The sequence below is a fragment of the Opisthocomus hoazin genome, chromosome 1 (assembly GCF_030867145.1).
Source record: "Opisthocomus hoazin isolate bOpiHoa1 chromosome 1, bOpiHoa1.hap1, whole genome shotgun sequence".
In the NCBI taxonomy this organism is placed as follows: Eukaryota; Metazoa; Chordata; class Aves; order Opisthocomiformes; family Opisthocomidae; genus Opisthocomus; species Opisthocomus hoazin.
This window is the reverse complement of record NC_134414.1, coordinates 92810279-92823540: the sequence shown is the minus strand read 5'-3', so window position 1 is coordinate 92823540 and position 13262 is coordinate 92810279. Positions and strand designations below refer to the sequence as shown.

At 40.7% G+C, this 13262-nt stretch overlaps 1 protein-coding gene across 4 annotated transcripts in view; it reads left to right on the top strand.

Moving 5' to 3' along the window:
- Positions 1–12931, top strand: part of SMPX (small muscle protein X-linked) — a 45429-nt gene extending 32498 nt beyond the window's left edge. For 3 of the 4 annotated variants that reach the window (XM_009942223.2, XM_075429587.1, XM_075429578.1), the window contains exon 5: positions 11849–12931. The gene's annotated coding sequence lies outside the window, so the exon portion shown is untranslated. Of the gene's footprint in view, positions 1–5258; positions 5385–11848 lie in introns of all 4 variants that reach the window. The other variant, XR_012764961.1, reaches the window with a different exon arrangement.
- The last annotated feature ends 331 nt before the right edge of the window (positions 12932–13262 follow it).

Below are 13262 nucleotides of genomic sequence, written 5' to 3'. Positions count from 1 at the left end.
AAATCTAAACCATTAACACTTAATGCTTTAGACCTTTCCCCTCGACATTAAAGTTGTGTGAGAGATGGAAAATGTTTGCAATGAGAAATGAATGGTAGAGCTAGCATCCTGGAGGATATGTGAATTCTGAAGAATAAGGAAATAAAAATGTTCAGATGATGAGAAAGTCTGGTAGGAACTGAAAAAACAGGCAGTCTGGAAGCTGAGGGTGAGTCTTGATGTGTTTGTCGATGCAGATGAATTAAACTACGGTACAGCCTGTCTTACACAGTGTTACCTGAAAACTACAATTTATAACAATTTTCCCCTGACCATCTCATATCTGCAAAATTATGTGTGGTTACAAAACTAACATGGTAATGCTGATTCATTTTTTGTACATACCAGTACGTCTCTGAAGTAACCTATGTCACGTTAAGTACAGGGGAAAGGAAATATGGCACCTGTATTTTTACTTTTGAATATGAATAAGCACCAAAAGGCTATGTGTTCAGTTGTAACTGATTAACTGGTGCTTATGTAAGTCATTTAGCAACTTAATATCATTTTAATATGTGCTTTTTATCATTTAAATCCTCAACTTTTTTGAAAAGGGAAAAGCAATCCATTCCACAAACATCACTAAGCAACAAAGACCAATGGCACTTGAGAAATGCCATTGGTGAGAGCACACACTTATGAACTCTATAGGAATTAGCAGCGTGCCACGTATCTCCTTTCCATAGCCTTTGCCCCTGCAACTCTACCATCTGTCAAAAAATGAAAATTCAGAATCTCTTACTTACAATTTTTTTATTTAAAAAATACAAATAATTTTTTAAACCCTACTCAGTATATGAAAACAGTGCTGATACCAAGCAGTCTCGCTTACTATTGGGCATGCACCCCTAGAGAAAAAGCCAGCTTATCGGGAGTATAAAGTGGCAGCCAGCATGACAGTAACAAAAGACACGAGCATTCAGGTGTGAAATCAGAGAACGTTTCCAGCAGCAGCATTTTGCTGCGTGATATGTTGCATTCAGATTTGTGAGAAAGTTTTCTACATAATTTAAAGCTTTAACATTTGATTGGAGAGCTAGCACCAAAGGAAGTGCCAGTATAAAAGCAGTCCAAGGCAAGTGCCTTCCTCCAGAATCTTTCACGTAGTAAAACAGCTTAATTGAAAATCATTGTTCATCATTTGATTATGTAGCACTGTTATGCATATCAGAGTTCATATGGCATAAAACAGCGTGATCTTGAGGGCGATAGCCCATTCCTGCAAAGGCTTTTATTGCCTACAATAAGGCTGCTGAAAGGATTCATCTGGAAGAGTCTTTATCCCACCATAAAAATGTCAGTAAATGTAAAGTCACCTTCCTCCAAATTTCAGCCTCACCAACAACTTTTCTAGAAAAATAAAACTGGCTGGCCTGAATTTTCAAAGAAAAGCACAAGAACATGTGGGGATTTTCAATTTCCTGAGAAGGAAACAAGATTTTTAAACTAAATCAGGCACGTTTTGCAACAAGTTTTCTTTCATTAGATTCTCAGCTTCCTGTCCACCCTCAAGAACAAACAAAATTTCCAAGTACTTCCAACACCTGTTGTTCAGTGGCTTCAAACCCTTGGTGCTATGGGCCTGGTGCAGACACAGGCCATTAAGATTGTTACAATATTTTACGGTCCAAACTACTGACTGAGGATTTACAAGACTGCGAGACCCCACACCACATGTCCCCCTTCACTGCTGGGCACGGTTCCTGGTGGTGGCTGGCCCGTGCCACTCTCCACAGGGTGCTCTGAGCTGAGTGCCTGGCCAAGGCATCCTCAAGGATCATGGGGTGAAGGTTCCACCGGGGTGAATGGGGCTGCCACAAGAGCAGGCAGCGAGGCTCTGAGGAGTGCAAAACGCCTTTGGTTGCCCGGCTTGTGCTGCCCTATATGGGACACGAGAGGGTTTGACCTTTTGGAGCCATAGGGTTTGGGGTGGGTTAGCTCGTGACCCTCCCCGAAGGCTGTGGACCTGCAGTCAGAAGCCACTTTTGAAATGATGCAGGAATTCTGTTTTTTAGCTTTATAATTTGACCGCAGTTAATCCAGGTTACACAGCGCAATACCAGTCACTGTGTTCTTGGCTCTCATACCTCACACCTGTGAGGCATTTCCCTCCAGTTGTCTCTGTGGTGGGCTACCAAGCAGTGACGGCGGGGAGTCTCTGCAGCAAAAGCACTCACCACCATATACATTTTCCCCTAGCTGGAAATTTTACTTTCAGAGACACATCCTGGTGGAGGTACCCCAGTCACGCAATTAACTCTCAGCAGGTGCGTTTCATCATCAGCATCAGTGAGTGCCTCCTTACAGAGCCTTCATCACACTCAGTATGACAGAGACGTCCTGTTGCTTCAAATGTCACAGCTTTTTTTGACTTTTTGTGTTGATTTTTAGGTGATTTTTATTGCTGATTTTATTTGCACTGAATAACTTATGAATCATTATTTTATATCTAATAGTGCTTAGCCTGGCCCCTTCTGTACATATCTTTGTCCTGTAGCCATCACAATTACAGGTCTGAGGTTTTTTTCATAAGGGGACCTAGCAAGGTCTTTTTATTTTCATGATGCACCACCACCCAGGTGCATTTCTACTGGCTGTTTTTCGCCCTGAGCCTGCAGGCTCCTAAGTGGTTCTGGTTATCGTTGCAGAAGCCACCAGCATTTGTAGCACCTTGAGGGAGGTAATAAGAACTTTGCAGGATCAGCTCTTAGGCCTTAGCTTCCTCACTGATGAATTTGCGACGACAATAATTCCTGAAGTTTCAGTGTCTCTGTTAGCCTTTGTCTTGAGAACTTTAATTGCAATTATAGGGAATGAAAACTAAATGAAATTAAACTGTCCCAGAAATCCCTTTCTAATCTCAGTGCCATAAATTTTTCACTGCTTAAGCTCTTAAAGTCATGTGGCTTCATTAACAGACTATTTGGGCATACTTGCTATTATGAGAAGGATGATACCTTAAAAAGGGGACCAAGGCCTTGAGTGATGCCTACATTGAGAACCCCAATGCTTTTTACAGCAGACGTAGTACAGGTGAATGAGAATAGCTTAACATGAACTCAGAGAACAAATTTTCCTCTATATTGTTTAACAAAGACACACACCTGAATGAACCTAGCAAGGCTTAACAACATGCCACAGAGAAAAAACTTTTTTTTTCCTCTTCAGAAGGCAGTGATTTCAAAGGTAGCAGCATAGTTCTCACTAAGAGAGGCAGAAGGAGCCACTGCAGCTCCTCATCAACAACTTTAATCACAGTGTTTGGTATATACTTCTTGATCTTTGCTTCCCGTTAAGAATCACAAATGACCTCATGCACTCCCAAAGCAATTGAAGATGGGTCTGAGAAATCATTTTATAAGGATGACACTTTAGATTATGAGAAGTTGGAGGGAAAACATTAATGAAAAGTAGAAAAGTGAAATGAAAACCTGAATTCAATGTGAGGTAATGCTCCAGGAAAAAGTCACAGCAGCAGCAGAAATACTGATGACAGAAAGTGTATCAGAATTTGTATAGGATTTTTCTTAATATCTTTTTGAATTGTTGTATACAGTAAGTCCTTAAAAATTCAGTGTTTTTATGAACTGCTTGGATATGATAAACTTTAAGATGTGCTTTCCCAACTTTAATAAACTGTTGATTTTTGTTCCTGTAAGCAACATATTTGTAGCTAATCCATAAGCTAAAAAAATGTGCTTATTAAGGTACTGCTTCATCTAAATAATAATTAGCAGCCCATAACGTATTATTTTAGGCAGATTTCTGATATCAGCCAAGAGATGCCCAAACAAAAGAAAAAAAATTACTGAGGAGATAGAAAAGTTCAGAACACATTTCCATGCTCTAGCGAGTGTAATGTTTGTGACACATTACAAACCTTAAACCTTTGGAGTCAGTCAGGAAGTAGCGACATTTGTTATGAGAAGAAGTTCTTTCTTTTTAACTAGAAAAGCTGAAATCTGAGGGGGTTTTTTTCACTTTTGAAACTGCTACTAGTTGCAACACCTTGGACTGTTAGGAACCACATCTGGCTTCCACTTACCAAGAAAAAAAGAAAGGCAGTATAACTCCTGTCATGTATCATGGCTTTATGGACACTAGGTCTTTGGGAATTCATGTTCTTTAAGAAATTTTGGAAAAAGAATGATGCTGATTCAGAAAGAAAATGAGAGATTTTGCTGCTCAAGAGAAAGAAATTCTAAGGAGAAGTCATTTAGAAAAAACCAGAAATGTTTCAGTATGATTTTTCCCAAGTATTTCAGCAGCCTTTACTCTTGGGAGCTCTCCTGGGATTGTGTTGGGAGGTGATGACAAGCTGGGGACTTGCCACCTGTATGGTGGCTGCCCTGAAGCTCCTCACTCTGGACATGGAGCCCAGGAACTCTAAGGGCTCCATCTCCACCTGAGGTTTTCAGGGCTGCCAGACTTCTTACTACAAAGCCACAGCTGGCAGGGAAGGAGGTTTGCAGGAAGAAAAAAAATCTAACTTGAGAAAAACTGCAAGACGTTACACCTTGAGTGAGCCAGCTGCACTGGTGTCTTCTCATGATGAGAAGATGCCTGCAGCTGGGTAATTGAAAAACAAGTCTCTTGCCTGAAAAATGTATAATGGAATTTTTCCTTTTGGATGACAACTATCTTAGAGACCAGCTGATCCATCCAAATTTTTGGATTTTACTGTTATGGATTAATCCAATGACTACTAGTGGGAAATATTGGTCCTTCAGGGAACTGGCAAACTTCTGTTCTTACACAATACTTAATCATTTGCTTTAGAAAGTTTAAAAAATATCTAAAATATAGAATGAAAAGAAGCCATGCTGCTGCTTCAACTGGCTTCAATCAGGAGTCCGTGCACAAGGCTCACCAAGAATAATATTCACGTATATGATTTGTTCATGTTTTTTCTTGTCCATGCTTATTAGTTCTCCAGGAACCACTTGCATGAATCAGCTGCTGTGCCCAAGTAGTTGCAATTTCCAGATAACTAAGGGAACAACCTAGCAACCATGTGCAGTTTAATACTAGTGCACTGAGCCAAAAATCCTCCAAAGACCTTCAGATACATACTGATATCTAATCTGTTTTTTTACCACTTAAACTGTTATGGCGGCAATTAGGTCAGTGCAGTGCCATTCTTCTTAATTGTCTTATGTCAGCTAAGTACTCAATTTATACCTTTCAGAAATGCCACGAATTTGTTCCTTATTTGACAGGAGATAAATCTACTGCCATAACATATTGATCTGAAAGACCTCCGTTCGATAGCTGTCACTTCAGAGCCGCTGGGCGAAATTGTCTCTCTTTTGCAAGCTCCTTTGCTGACAAAGCTTTGTGTCAGTGTAAGTAACAAGACATTTTGACATCAGTGTAACGCAAGGAATGTTTTCACTTGACTGTTTGCTTGTCTTAAATGAAAAGGTCTATTGTGATTGACCAGATGTGCTGTTCCACAGCACTCTATTGCAGCTCCCTTGAGCGCGCTACCGAACCACAGGCATTGGAAAAGGTCAGGGTCAAACCTGTCCTTAGTTCCCCATGTCATACTGTCTGAAGACAGATATAAATTAATTTGAGGAACAACATAGGTATGCGAAAGTGAGCACACGGATTTCAATAATTTCTTCGTGGTGAAGATAAGCAAAGTTCATTGTAAAGAAGGTTCTTTTTGTATTTCAGTAGAAAAGACATCCTTTTTGTCTAACACTCTTTGTCAGACAAATCTAAAGAGTAAAAGCTGTGACCCTTTTTGTTCTGAAACTCTGTGTGTATGTGTATGCACAACCTGAATCTCCAATTTTAGGTGCTTCCCCACATATTTCAATTGACTGTAGGTAAAGTGCAGAAAAAAAAAAAGGAGAAATTATTTAGTCTTTCTAGTATTTCACTAGATCATAGGATGGTTGAGGTTGGAAGGGGCCACTGGAAGTTATCTGGTCCAACCCCTCTGTTCAAATAGGGCCACCTAGAGCAGGTTGCCAAGAGCCATGCCCAGAAAATATAAAAGAGAGCAAATATATTTTAAAAGATACAAGAGAGATGCGCAGATATTTGAGAGTTGCTGTTAATATCCTGACAGAAACATCACAAATGTGTTGAAATAATTTGCAAACAGCATGCAAGAAAGCATAGTTTAATTTAAAGTAGGCTTTTTCATTTAGTGAACTGGCTACCACTGGGAGGGAGTCAAATGATGAACTCCCCTTTGCAACCGAAACCCTCTCTCTGACTTCCCATCATGGTATTAATATGTTCACCTGGAGTACCTTTGACTTCCTGCTGCTTCTTCTGCCATCTGTGTGCACAGTGATTGCAAATATGATATAAATATTACAGTAGTTGCATAGGAGAAGATGATCTTCGTAAGTGGTGCCCACTGAAGGGAAGTGAGGGCAGATGATTTGAAGTAGATCCCTTGGCACTTCAGCTTATCGTCTCAGGAGGGACAAGGCTTTTACCAGATGGGTAGGAGAATTAGAGGGTCAAAGGAGATAGTCCAGCTTTATTTCACATTCCCAATTTGCTAGAGCAAGCAAAGGCGATGTGTCCCTGGATTTACCTTTTTCTCAAGCTTTTCCTCCTGAAGATCAGCGCGTTTGTAATTCTGGGCTAATTCTGCTCCAGACTAACAAAAGTTCATGAACTCTGTCCCCTTCTTACCTTACTGAAACTGATACACTTTTCATTCCCAGGGTGCTATTAGCCAAGAATGCCCAGATGGCATTTATAAACTGTGGGAACAAAAATCTTTCCTGGGTTTCCTAAATCCATACAAAGTCATTACCTTCATTTCCCATTTGTACTTTTAAAGAGGCACTTTTTAGACCATTTTAATAAAAATTTTCTAATTAGTGCAAAATTTTGACGAAGCAACTCTGTCTGTTGTCCATGTGCAATGCCCACGGTATGTAATGAATCTTTCAGTTGATTATAATCTTTAGTTTGCATGATCTAAATTATGCTTCACAGCTTGGTTAAACAGCAGGAAACGACCCAGTTCTCCAACTGTAACCCCCCCGTCTGCTCCCAAATAGAGGACTTCTTGCTGTCTTTTATGAAATGTTGCGTGTATGACTGTGATAGTGGTGAGTAAGAGATCTATAAATGGGTTCTGGTGAGGAGTAAACATCATGTGGTCCTTCACTTTGGAAGCGTGTTGAGTGGGAGGCATTTGCTGAACCCTGGTGCACTTGTTATAATCACTGATTAGCACTGAAGTGCTAATGAGATGTGTCTGTTTTCTCCTTTGTAAAGTTACTTCTTCTAAAACAGGCTGCCTTAACAGAATTCAGGGTTAAATATATAAGGCTGGAAACTGTTCAAATAATAGCGCTCAGGTGATTCGTGCACACTGTTTGATTATTTAATATTAGCACCGAATGTGGTGATTTTATTGCATATATGGAGATACAGACAAAATCTGAATTCATTTCATGTTTCATCTTCTTTCAGCTAACATGTTGTATAAGAACAGAAAATACTGACAGTTGGAATTACTGGTCCTGTTTTTTAGAGTGAATCTTTTATCTGCTTTCAGTTAACCCTTTTGTGCATATTTTCAGGGAATAAAAGGGAGATGAAGCATTAAAACCTGTAGTTTTGGAAAAAAGTGATATTTTGCAATTCATTAATTTATTTATATTTGTTTTTGAAGTTGCATCTGTGTTGAATAACACACAGATTAAATAATTTCTTACATAAAAATATACATTGCTTTTTCCTGTGGTTGGAAAACTCGGAGACACAGTCTTTTTTGTCTCAGAAGCTAACACTGGCATCACACCGACTGCAGTCACAGCCCTGCAGATTCTTAGACAGGGAATGGAGAAAGTCTTGAGGGCTGAAAAAACCTCTAATTCCATGATTCAAAAAAGCTCCTAAGCATGTGCTTACGTCCATCCTTAATCAGGACAATGTTTAAGCATTTCTAGTCAAGAAAATCCTTTGCTGTTTTCTTTAAAATGCCAGAGTGTTGTTCAGCAGAATAAGGTTGATTGGAGTGGCAAGGGAGGCGCTGGTAGATAAGCTGCAGCAGGTGAAAGAATAACCAGGGAACATAACTGTGAGGATTATTAATGTACCATAAGCAACCTATTTTTGAGTTTACAGGCTCCCATTGATCTCTGGAGGAGTTTGAGCTCTAAAAATAATGTGCCTTTGGGAGCTGGGAGAGAGAGAATTGGAGCTGGCCAGAGGGAGGTCTGAGTAGATTGGAGCATCACGGGGAGATAATAGAGGGTCCACTGACTGCAAAGGGAGTTCAGGTAGCAATTATAAGCAATCAGAGGGCAGAGAGCACACCTGAGAGAAAGATAATATTATTAGCAGGTGTTAAAATAGCACTGCTTGCAAGGAGTGTGCTTTAGACAAAATTTGAGAACAGTGGGCTTGATTTTCCTCAGCACCAGAGCACTGAGGCAAGGTTTATCATCATGGAAATTTGGTTGCTCCTGGATTGGGATGGCAAGTGGCAACATTTCTGGGTGCTATAGTATCCTCTTTGCTTCTCCTGCTAATTGACTAGTCTCGTAGGTTCATGGCCTCCTGGAAGACTGTGTTTCCTTTGACTAGAGCTACTATGTCTCAGTTGTGAGTGGGAGAACTGGAGACAGCAGTTCTTTTAGTGGCTCCACTGCCTAGGGAGAGACCTGTGCCATGGGAGGGAGAAGAGGAGAGGTGCTTGCTCGGGTGGATGGGACATGATGCCAGCTGGCACCTTTCAGCCCTGGGGTCGTAAAGGTAATAAGTGATATTAATATTGATATCAGCATGAACTGGCTGTCAAAGGTTTGGGATCTGTGAGGAAACACAGGGAGGACAAAGGAGTATCTGAAGAAATGGAGCATGTGGCTAAAAGTAATCCCAGCAGTCAGATTACTTGGATTATTAGCAACACAGTAATGCAGTACATAACACCGTGTTGGCTCAGTTTTTAAACTCACTGACAATTCCACAGCAAAGCAGGGGCAAGCAGGGACCTTGCGCCTGACCCAAGAATCCGCCCTGGCCTTCCTGAGTGGAGGACAGCTTCCCTTGGGACAAACAAAGGCTCTTCCCAGACTTATGGACTGGCTGAGGCTTGAGAGCACCTCTGGAGATTGTCCAGTCCAACCCCCCGCTCAGGACAGGGTCATTCCTCAGGACCATGTCCAGCTGGGTTTTCACTGTCCCCAAGGATGGAGATTCCACAATGTCTCTGGGCAGCCTGTGCTAGTGTTTGACCACCCTGACAGTAAAAGTGGGTTTTTTTCCTATTTAGATTAAATTCCCCATAGTTCTATTTGTGCCTGTTGTATCCTGTCCTGTCACTGGGCACCACTGAGGAAAGTCTGGCTCCATCTTCTTTGTACCCTTATCACCATGATCCCTGGGGGCTTGGTGTGTGCAGCACAGGACGGCTGGTATTAGGAGCTCAGGAAATAAGAAAAGGCTAAACTACTTGGAGAAGATAAGTATGGAGCTACCACGCAGGGCAGATGTCTCCTCCAGGATGACACCTGCAGGAAACACAGCCTTACCATTGAAGACACTGAATCTACTAGAAAAGTATAAAAAAATATCATGTAATCCTAAAAGTCAGAGTGCTAAATTACAGCTGTCCTTCATTCCACAAACCTGCCCATGATGCATTTGGAGGCAGAACCTGACCTTGGCCTCTTTCAGCAGAATGATCAGAAAATGCTTGTGACACCGAGGACCGCGTTGTGCTGAGATGTGCCTGCTGTGCTGTCTCTGCACACCCTCGCTTCTGATCCTGCGCTTGAGCACTTGGGTTTAATCACAGCCAGCAATGTTTTATCCGCCCACCGCTTGAAAACAGTCACCTTGTGATATTCAGGAACAGGCACAGAACAGTTTGAAAGAGAAAGGAGAACACTCGAGTGAAACACACGGAGAGCGTGTGTAGCCAGGCGGTAATTACACGGGACAGGATTACACGTGCGTGTGTATCCTGGGGAGCCATCAAATGCAGCCTCAAAGTTGGATTTTTTTTTTGAGATCAGAAAGATAAGGACCTAAAATTACCTGATTGGAAGGACAGTTCAGCTGAAATGAAATAATGCATTGCCTTACTGGATCAGGCTATGAGATGATTGTGTTGTTTGACTGCTAACGGCCACAGAGCGTGTTAGTAGCGCTACGTGTGGTGTTATGACCTCTTTCCCGTGGACAATGGCAGCCCCTCACTTTTTTCCAAGGAGTTAATTACCCTTTGACTGCTTTCTTCAAAAGTCGCCAACACTTTCAAGCAGTTAATGTAAGCCATGCAGGTTTTTTTTCTGAATAGTACCTCATTTCTCCAGGGACGTGTTTCTGCTCAAAGCTAAGCAATTCCGACCTTTTGAACGTCCCTTCAGTACTTGTTCAAATATCTACAGCCTACACATGTTCGGGAGCGTAGCAAAAACTCACTTTATGTAACAAGTTGTGAAATATAGAAGGTTATCTCTTTTTTTCTCTGTCCTGTGGTTCTTTCTCTAGTTTCTGAGCATATGTTAAATGTTTGTGAGTTCAATAAAATGTACCAAAAATAGAGATATTCCTCCATCCCAAATACTTACATCTTAGGTCATTATACGTAATGCTGAGAAAGTTTGTGTCTTGAACTTTTGAAAGTTCATTGCAAAACCTGTTTTCCTCAGTACTGAGCTGTCTGATGTTAACAGCCACCACCGATATCTCTTAACTTCAAAGAGAACAAGAATAGACCCTATGCTGGGCTTCAAATTAGCTGTGACTATGCAGCAAAGAGTCACTGGGGGCAGGTCAATGGAAATTGCTCATCATTCCCCAGACAGCAGCTAAACATCCCCCCACCTCGCTTTACATAAGTAAATAAATTAACTTCAGTGGGATTTATACAAACAGCACAGAAAATACCATGCTACCATGTCTAGAATACTGTCTTCAGTGCTGGTCAGTCACGAAAATTAAAGCAGAAGTAGGAGAAGAGTGGAGTTGTGACAAAAACAGTTACAGGAACAGATACACTTCCAAAACAAGAGAGGCTGAAAATCTCTGGGACTGTTCGGTCTGGACAGGAGACAAAGAAGGAGACACACATCCAGTAAGAAGTCTAATGGGCAGAACAGAGAAAGCAGAGAGAGGATAATCAAAGCAGCTGGGAAAAAAAACAAAACCAAAAAACATATACGTATGTACCAGTAAATAGTATTTATTATTAGTATTTTATGTACCAGTAAATAGTATTTACTGGTACATAAATCAACTTAATATTTAAACTTACCAGTAAATTTACCAGCATTTACTGGTAAGTTTAAATATTAAGTTGATTTTTACCCAATTGATGCACTGGTGGCCTGGCTGCTGTGCCATACGGCAGGGTTTGCCACTGGCATCTGCAGAAGCAGCACTGGGGCTTCCACCAGGGACGAGCCCCAGGGCCCGTGTAGGGCTGGACCCTGCTCGCCTGGGGCAGGGGCAGCCCAGGAGCCCCCCACCCCTGCCAGGCAGCCAGGGCCAGCTGGGCAAGGGTCACAGCTACCCTATGCTGAGGGAAAATCTCAAGGCTTCAAAGTCCTGAGCTCGTAACAGAGCCATGAACTTTCATCAGGCAGAGATTTGGAGCGTAGGCGGAAAAAGCTAGTGGATCAGAAAGATTTGTTTCACGCCCACTCTGTATTCCCTGAGCTTGGGTGTAAACAAGTACAGTCAGTGAAAGCAAAATTGCAGGTGCGGGGAATACACTCCCCCTCACAACTCGCAGGTGCTTTTCTGCATGCTCTCAAAATACCTGTGATGCACTGATAAAGGACTAATTTCTGGTCTTGTATTTGTCGCACAGGTCTGACAAGAGAAACCGAATGGATTCCAATGAATGGAGATAATTTGAAATATTTTATATATTTGTATGAAGACTATGAATTTCCTAATGCTGCAATACTCCATAGGAAGCATCTTCTTTGTACATTTATATCAACAATTTCTTGTGGTCGATTTTGTTTAACATAAAAAAGTACTGCTGAAATGAAACAGAACACAGCAACTAGCAATGAATGTGTATATATTCAGCAATGATTTTCACCTGCGAATGGGAATAGCGTAGTTTGAAGATTGAGCAAAAGTATAATAAATACTTTTAAAAAAATCATTATTTGCAATTAATTTGTTTTATTTCCTTTTGAAAAAAATCCATATGGGCAAGAGTTTTAAAATGATTTGACAAAATGCAGAATAAATGAAGAATGTAACATCTGATTTCATGTTGTGTACTCCTGGTTATAGAACAGGAATCATGTATCAAGTGTAATAAAGGAAATTAAAATATTAAAAGGGATGGTCTTTCTGATGAGTTTAGCTAAATTCATCTTTTGTTGTAGACCTCAAATATTTCTTTTTCTTGATAATCTAAAATGCACTGGTGTTCTGATATTTGTGCATCACCCTTACTTTATACAATGAAAATACATCTGTGTTAGCTGACGTAAAACCTGCAACCTTTATTCAAAAAACCAGGTCATCCAGCCTTGATGGAACATGCTCCTGAACACAGGCTGAAGGACCACTATCCTCAAAAGCCCAGATAAAAAGGGGACACTGAAATACTGATGCTGAGCAAAAATCATATGATCACACCACCTCTTACATATGATGATTAATCCCTGACATTTGTTTTATACGGACTGTACATAAATGAAGACTCTTTGATGCAGATTCTATTTTTGGAAATGAGATCTTGTTGTTAGAGAAATTTAATACACTGTGTCTCCTTGGTCTCTCTTGTGTTATTTACTGTGAAGAGATAAGAGGAGTTGTTTTGATATAATATTATCCTATCGTTCATTGAAACTATTCTACATGTTCTGGAATGCTCTGTTTGGCTCTTGTTTATTCAATTACAATAAAGATAATTTTTCTGTTTAGAAAACAGGTTTCAAGTTGAATATTACTAACAATGACATCCATTCAATTCTTATTTGCTCTATCAGACAACACAAAAGCTAACTGGCAATATTTTTGTGTTTTAAGTTATTAAATATATTTGCATGGCTTTGTACAGGAAATTAGAAAGGAACTCTGCTCACTGCAGCTCAATTAAAAGGACATTCTTGTCTTTGTTACTTTCAATATGCAATACCGATGTTGCTTACTATCCTGCTCCATCCTTACATGCTTCTGGCTGATTTCCCTTCATGCGTTCCTTGGAGGTGAACGTCCCTGAAAGGCAGGTTGAAATGGAAGTGTCAAGCGGCAGAATG